Source organism: Ailuropoda melanoleuca, chromosome 4, assembly GCF_002007445.2.
Source record: "Ailuropoda melanoleuca isolate Jingjing chromosome 4, ASM200744v2, whole genome shotgun sequence".
In the NCBI taxonomy this organism is placed as follows: Eukaryota; Metazoa; Chordata; class Mammalia; order Carnivora; family Ursidae; genus Ailuropoda; species Ailuropoda melanoleuca.
This window is the reverse complement of record NC_048221.1, coordinates 62,483,906-62,491,038: the sequence shown is the minus strand read 5'-3', so window position 1 is coordinate 62,491,038 and position 7,133 is coordinate 62,483,906. Positions and strand designations below refer to the sequence as shown.

Below are 7,133 nucleotides of genomic sequence, written 5' to 3'. Positions count from 1 at the left end.
GCTGGTCTTGGATCCTCATAAAGTTGGTTTTCACATGTGTTGGGGAAGCTTTAAAGGTTTGCTTTGGGAGAAAGCTAATGAGAATCCCAGAATTTTCATTTTGGGGTAAAGTATATGAACTAAACCACCCACAGCTTGAACCTCGGAAAAGTAGACCTCAATACCATGAATTTGGGGGATTGTCCTTCCAGTAAAATGTATATTCCATCCAAAGGGCTTGACCAATGAGACAGGAATCAAAGTGAAAACTAAGACATTTTTTTATGATCAAGAAGTATTTACAGAATCTACAATTGTAGCTCTTTCAGATTCCACTGTCAAAATGTAGTACTCAGCCTCCTCCAAGGACCATAAACATAAAAATATAAATGAAAAATCCAAATAATGAACCTGAAGTGAAAAAAGGTGGTAGGAGGTTGGACCCCAAGGACCTAAATGTCACTATTTGCTTTAAATTTATAGAGCCACTGGCCAACTCCCAATCTTATCAAGGTAATGGAGACATAGGTAAGAAAAGTCCTTGTTGGGGGATTGTGTATATGGAAATTTTAAATCCTGTCGATTTCATTTCATAAGCTTTGCTCTGTTTATAAAATACTTCCCAATAAGCCTCTGTTTGACTGGGAGAGGGTTCTAATGGTTTGCTTTTCAACTACTTTTGGGCTGGGATTGATTAATTTATTTGCCCAAAATCATGATATAATTTCTCTATTTGCTATGGTTCTAGAAAGAAAAAAGAAAGGGTAGAATGATGCTCATCCTTTTCATTGGTAAATTGACCAAAACTTTATAATTTTAATTGATTTCTACCCAACCAACACTATCTAAATATAATAGTAACTGAAATAGTTAATTTAAATATTCCATTTGAGGTCTTGCAAATTAACCATATGAGCTGTACAACCACCAACTTTCTCAGATAATGTCCAACCTCACTCCTTTGCTTGACAGCAACTGTCTGGATAAATTAATCTACTTTCTCAGGAAAAGAATGGAAGTCAGTCAGTGTACAAGTCTTATGCTGAAATTATTGGAACTGTTTCCTCAATATGAAATTGAGATAATGCTATTACTAGGTGAATTCAGAACTCTCTCAAACCAATCTACAAAAGCGTGGCGGAAGAGCGAATAAATACACGTTTGCCGGTGTGTGTTTTCTCCTCCGGAACACAGTTTTTAGGACGTATAGGCCTTCAGAGTTAGAAGCATTTTAATCCACTCTCTAATCTAGAGTTGATGAAACAAAGTTTCAGAGAGATGAAGTAACCTGCCCCAGTTTATAACACCTTGGGACTCCTATTCCAGTGCTCCTCCCTCATCATAGAGCTTGCTACCAAACTCTTCCCAATATTCATCTTGAGAAAAACTAGTTGTGAGAACCTGAGACCCCATAATCAATGCTGGAATAACTTCAGTTTCTAAATTCCACCATTTGAAAAGCTGATAGGAAGCCAGAGAAGGGGAAGAGGTGGCCATCGCAAGATATTGGGGAAGGAAGATCAAATTCTCGAGGGTAACGGGTTCCCGGACAGACTGCTGCTCTTCCGACTCAGGCTCACAGGAATCTTCCTGGAGAGCATCCTGGAAAGAAAGAAGTAGAAAGGTTTCACTTGCTCAGTCTCTCCTTTCTCAATAAGACAAGTAAACGTTGGCAGCCCATCCACCTGAGAACCTGAGAATCCACCATCAGAGATGAGGTCACCGAACATAGGGACAGTGCCCGAAGCTCCTTGCTGAGGGAGTCAAGACAAACCTTTCTCTCCGAGAAGTACCAAACCCAAGAGACCTTTTCCCATATTCTAAGGTGAAACTCCAAAAGTCAGATGAGAAAGAAGTGTTTAATTAGACAGAACCTCTGGCCCTGTCTGGGAATTAGAAGGAGGTTTCCTCTTTAACGCAGTATATCCTCTTATATTCCTGTATTATTAGCTCAGTGCCTCCTTCTATAAAAAGGGGTTTTCTAGAAGCAGCACAAAAACACATGAGTAGGATTGCTCACGTGCCCTCTCACCAACGCTGTGGTTTCAGCACTAGAAGGAAGGATTGCAGATGTTGCCAGCTGTGATTGTGTGGCTCGAGTGTCCCTAGCCCCGGGAATAGCATCAGAGAATATAGGACAGAGAGTTAAACTTGGCTTACCACGGGGAGGCACGCACGCCGGATGTAGGTTGAGCTGTCCCAGTCCTCGCCTTTCTCTGTGCTGGAGAAGATCATATAGACAGGGATTCACATACTATTTCCGCACAGCAGACTGCATTTTGAAACAATTTCTACTACTAATGCACACGTTCATTCTTTTTTTTTTTTTTAAAGATTTTATTTATTTATTTGACAGAGATAGAGACAGCCAGCGAGAGAGGGAACACAAGCAGGGGGAGTGGGAGAGGAAGAAGCAGGCTCACAGCAGAGGAGCCTGATGTGGGGCTCGATCCCATAACGCCGGGATCACGCCCTGAGCCAAAGGCAGACGCTTAACCGCTGTGCCACCCAGGCGCCCCGCACACGTTCATTCTTAACTGCGAGTCACCGTTGCACAAATAAGCATTCACTCGGTGCTGAATTAGGCACCGTATTCGGCACCCTTTGAGCTTCCAAGAGCGGGAACGTGTGAATTCTCTGCTACCTTAAGCATCTTTGGGGTGGCCCACCCCTCTCCCACCTCCCTAACTGCTTGTGCCACTTTGCCAATATCTGCAACAGATTTCAGACTTGAACGGAATGGACACAGGGTATCCTCCTGGGGTTTCCTAGTCGGGTGTGATATGTGTTTAATTGTTATGTTTGGTGATTACTAACGGAAACAGAGCCTGGATTCCCAGCTGCTGTGAAAGGTGGAATGGCAACATATGGATTCAGCACCACATTCTCCTTTTTACTAACCTGCCGGAGCACCGTGTCAAGCAGAATTGTTCCAGAACAGCATATCAATTAGGGAAGCAGAGGCTTGAGGGGGTTTTCAGGAACCGTCCTACCAAGTGCTTCTCTCCAATTCTCTGTTGGTGTTTCTATTCAGTATCGGTCACCTTATCACCCAGTGTCTTTGAAACGATGGCCACTTAAGGAGGAAAAAAAACAAGAAATAATAAAGGATGCAGAAAATCCTTCCTTTCTTCTAATCCCGATACATCCCCTGACCATCCAAACTTTGGAATCTATTAGACATCCAGGAATATCTCACTGGTAGAGCTGCACACAATCTATAAAAATTCCATATTATCTGTATTTGGGACATACTATGCCATGCTATGCTAACAAAGGCCGAAATAGCAGGAAGAAGTTTCTATCTTGTGCATGCCATGTCCGAAGCAGGTCAGCAGAGCTCTCATTCATCTACTGTCTCGGGGATCCAGGCTCCTCCTATCTTTCTCTGCTATTATTTCAACACTTGGCTTACAAGGAAGAGTATGGAAAACTCTGAACTGCCTCAGACCAAAAATGACACATCTTTTCACTCAGAGCCCATTGCACAGATCTAGTCCCATGGACTCTAACTACTTTCAGGGCAGCTTAAGCCTTCCCATGTGCTCAGGAATGAAGGGAGACAAGATACGGAAAGCACTGGGCATCTCTATCACTTCTACCAATGGCCAAACTCATACAACGTGGAGCGGATGTCTCCATGGCAGCCATCTTCAAAATTGTTAGTGGCCGCCACATCTGAAGACTTCAGCATGTCCCCACTGCTTCGGGGACAACGAAGGCCCCATGATCCCGAGGCCCTGCCTTCAAGCGACATGGTGGGCCAAGGCTCCTATATCACCAACATCCGGGCACATCATGTCATCTCTTTCTTACCCGAAGATACAGATGAATTCCTGTTGTATCAGTCTAGCCACCAAAACACCCAGAGTAACAAGAGAAGGAACCTTTCCTTCTCCAGCATCTCTTTAGCCTAAAGAATAGTTTTTGTGAGGAAAATACTTGAATCAGTAGTTGGATGTAAATTCACAAATGCTGGGGAATCGTTTATTCTGCAGATAAAGCTGAAGTTACTCCAGAGGCAGGAGGAAAAAGCCTCACCCCAGAATGATATCTCCCTAAAAATCCTTCTAGTCTCTGAAAAATCTACTAAACTCAGAAACAATATGGGTAAGAGTGAACTTTGATGAAAAACACTGACAATGGAAAAGTAGCATCCGGGTATTGAAACAAAAAGAGGCTTAAGGAAGCAAGTGCTAAGAAAAAGATATGGAATAAGGATTCCAGTCAAGTCTGACCAGATCCCCAAGGGCGAGAGCCCTGCTGACTGCTGGATCCCAAGGGCACACGACCTTCAGACCTTCACGTGCTAGCATGCAGGCTGGTGAGGGCCTCCACCTACACCAGAGGGAAGGAGCTGCAGCTGGAGTAAATTAATTACCTCTGTTTTGGGGGTCCCTTCGAGCGCCTTAACATTACGCTTCCTGAACACCTATAGCAAAAGTACACCTGCGCTCACCTCTTAGGGAACTCACCCAACTGCCTTACATTCCCCTGGATATTTGGCGTAGCTTCTCCACCTCGCCTCCCTCCTCATCCTCGCACACTCAGAACCAGAACCCAGAAAAATGTGCCTCTTCCACTAGCATCAACAGAGTGCCTGGCCCTCCCTGGAGATCAGATGGGATAAAGGAGAGGTCGTGTGGCATAATGGCGAGCACCAGGGCTAGTGTGGATCCTGGCTTTAAGTCCACATCTCTATTAAGAGCACTCATCTCCTGGGGCTTTGCTGGGGGCTAAATGAGAAAAAAAAACACCCTAAACTGTTGAGTATAAGATCTGGTGTGCTGTAAGCTTCAGTAAGTGTCGGCGGCTATAATAGCTTCTGCCCTCNCCCAAGGGCGAGAGCCCTGCTGACTGCTGGATCCCAAGGGCACACGACCTTCAGACCTTCACGTGCTAGCATGCAGGCTGGTGAGGGCCTCCACCTACACCAGAGGGAAGGAGCTGCAGCTGGAGTAAATTAATTACCTCTGTTTTGGGGGTCCCTTCGAGCGCCTTAACATTACGCTTCCTGAACACCTATAGCAAAAGTACACCTGCGCTCACCTCTTAGGGAACTCACCCAACTGCCTTACATTCCCCTGGATATTTGGCGTAGCTTCTCCACCTCGCCTCCCTCCTCATCCTCGCACACTCAGAACCAGAACCCAGAAAAATGTGCCTCTTCCACTAGCATCAACAGAGTGCCTGGCCCTCCCTGGAGATCAGATGGGATAAAGGAGAGGTCGTGTGGCATAATGGCGAGCACCAGGGCTAGTGTGGATCCTGGCTTTAAGTCCACATCTCTATTAAGAGCACTCATCTCCTGGGGCTTTGCTGGGGGCTAAATGAGAAAAAAAAACACCCTAAACTGTTGAGTATAAGATCTGGTGTGCTGTAAGCTTCAGTAAGTGTCGGCGGCTATAATAGCTTCTGCCCTCTCCCCGTAGGGACAGCAGAAAAACATGGTATTACCATGATACCATGGGGGGTTGCTGGGGGGAAAGAACTAGCACCAGGAACCCTACAAGTGACCTGGCGAAGGTCATAGTATAAGGAAGTCCAGTTTGTCTTAATGAGAGACTCAATGTTATTGAGAAACTTTAGGCATCAGTTAAGTGGAAGGGAAGGCAAAAGGCACGTTCCAGAAGNCAGGGGAGAAAGGGATAAAGAAAAGGGGGGTAATCAGAAGGGGGAATGAAACATGAGAGACTATGGACTATGAGAANGACCCAGAAAAATGTGCCTCTTCCACTAGCATCAACAGAGTGCCTGGCCCTCCCTGGAGATCAGACGGGATAAAGGAGAGGCCGTGTGGCATAATGGCGAGCACCAGGGCTAGTGTGGATCCTGGCTTTAAGTCCACATCTCTATTAAGAGCACTCATCTCCTGGGGCTTTGCTGGGGGCTAAATGAGAAAAAAAAACACCCTAAACTGTTGAGTATAAGATCTGGTGTGCTGTAAGCTTCAGTAAGTGTCGGCGGCTATAATAGCTTCTGCCCTCTCCCCGTAGGGACAGCAGAAAAACATGGTATTACCATGATACCATGGGGGGTTGCTGGGGGGAAAGAACTAGCACCAGGAACCCTACAAGTGACCTGGCGAAGGTCATAGTATAAGGAATCCAGTTTGTCTTAATGAGAGACTCAATGTTATTGAGAAACTTTAGGCATCAGTTAAGTGCAAGGGAAGGCAAAAGGCACGTTCCAGAAGCCCTTCAATTACATGATCGGTTGAGACCACCAGTGGCGCCCCAGTATGTTCTCCACTTCTTCCATAGCACTTGGTCTTTGCCAAGCACTGGCTATAGGACAGAGCTAGCTAGGTGTGGCCACGTAACTACGGCCTGGGCAGGGGGGTGTAGATGAGGGTGTCGTGTGGGAGCTTCTGCCCTAACAGCAGGCACCTGCCCTTTGCCACAGCCTCCCCATCCCTCTTTCTTGCTGGCAGGAGTGCAGGTGTGTTAGACAGCTCCGGAGCAGTTCCCTTGGACCAAGAGATGTCCCCGGGAATGGACACCCACATGCAAGCAAGAAGCAGCAAGAGATAAAGGATAGGCATCCCCGGAGGGCAGCGTGCTAGGCAAGCAAAGCCATGGTGACTCCCGAGGAGAGACACAGAGGAGTGGACGGTAAGACTCGCAGAGCCCTTGACCATACGTCCAGACTTCCATGCAGCAGGAAAATAAGCGCCATCTCGCTGAGGCTGTGGCCACTCTGGATCCCATTTTAGGCACAGCCTGACTTCCTCCTCCGTGATAGTAACTTTCTCTACCTCTGTGGCCACTGATGACATTTCCACGTAACCACCCTCGGCCGTCCATTATATGTCTTTCCATCGTCAGGGATGTGAGCATTTATTATGTCGTTAATCTTATTTTAACAGTGTTATCATCTCACTCCCATTGAACTGCTCTTCAAAATGAAGACGGAATGTCAGTCTGACTATTGTCCACCGTGCCTGGATAGTATTAACTGTTTTCAGAGACTTACTTTAAAAAAACAAAACAAAACACTGGGAACCACAACAACACTTCAGAGTTTCGCCGTGTTTGCCTAGCGCTGGCCCAAGGGACACCTTCGGCGGCCACGGCAGGATATAGGAAAAGTGATTATTATCCAAAAAGCCTTCTGGCCTCCCTGTGTGCAGAAGAGTCACCCCATACTGGAAC

General features: G+C 46.2%; 1 protein-coding gene across 3 annotated transcripts in view; it reads right to left on the bottom strand.

Annotated features, from left to right (window-relative positions):
* Positions 1 to 1,446: 1,446 nt before the first annotated feature.
* LOC109490419 overlaps positions 1,447 to 7,133 on the bottom strand; it is a 71,741-nt gene continuing 66,054 nt past the window's right edge. For all 3 annotated transcript variants that reach the window (XR_004624820.1, XR_004624818.1, XR_004624819.1), the window contains 3 exons: positions 2,881 to 3,055; positions 2,140 to 2,200; positions 1,447 to 1,581 (listed from right to left, as the gene is read on the bottom strand). The gene's annotated coding sequence lies outside the window, so the exon portion shown is untranslated. The remainder of the gene's footprint in view (positions 1,582 to 2,139; positions 2,201 to 2,880; positions 3,056 to 7,133) is intronic.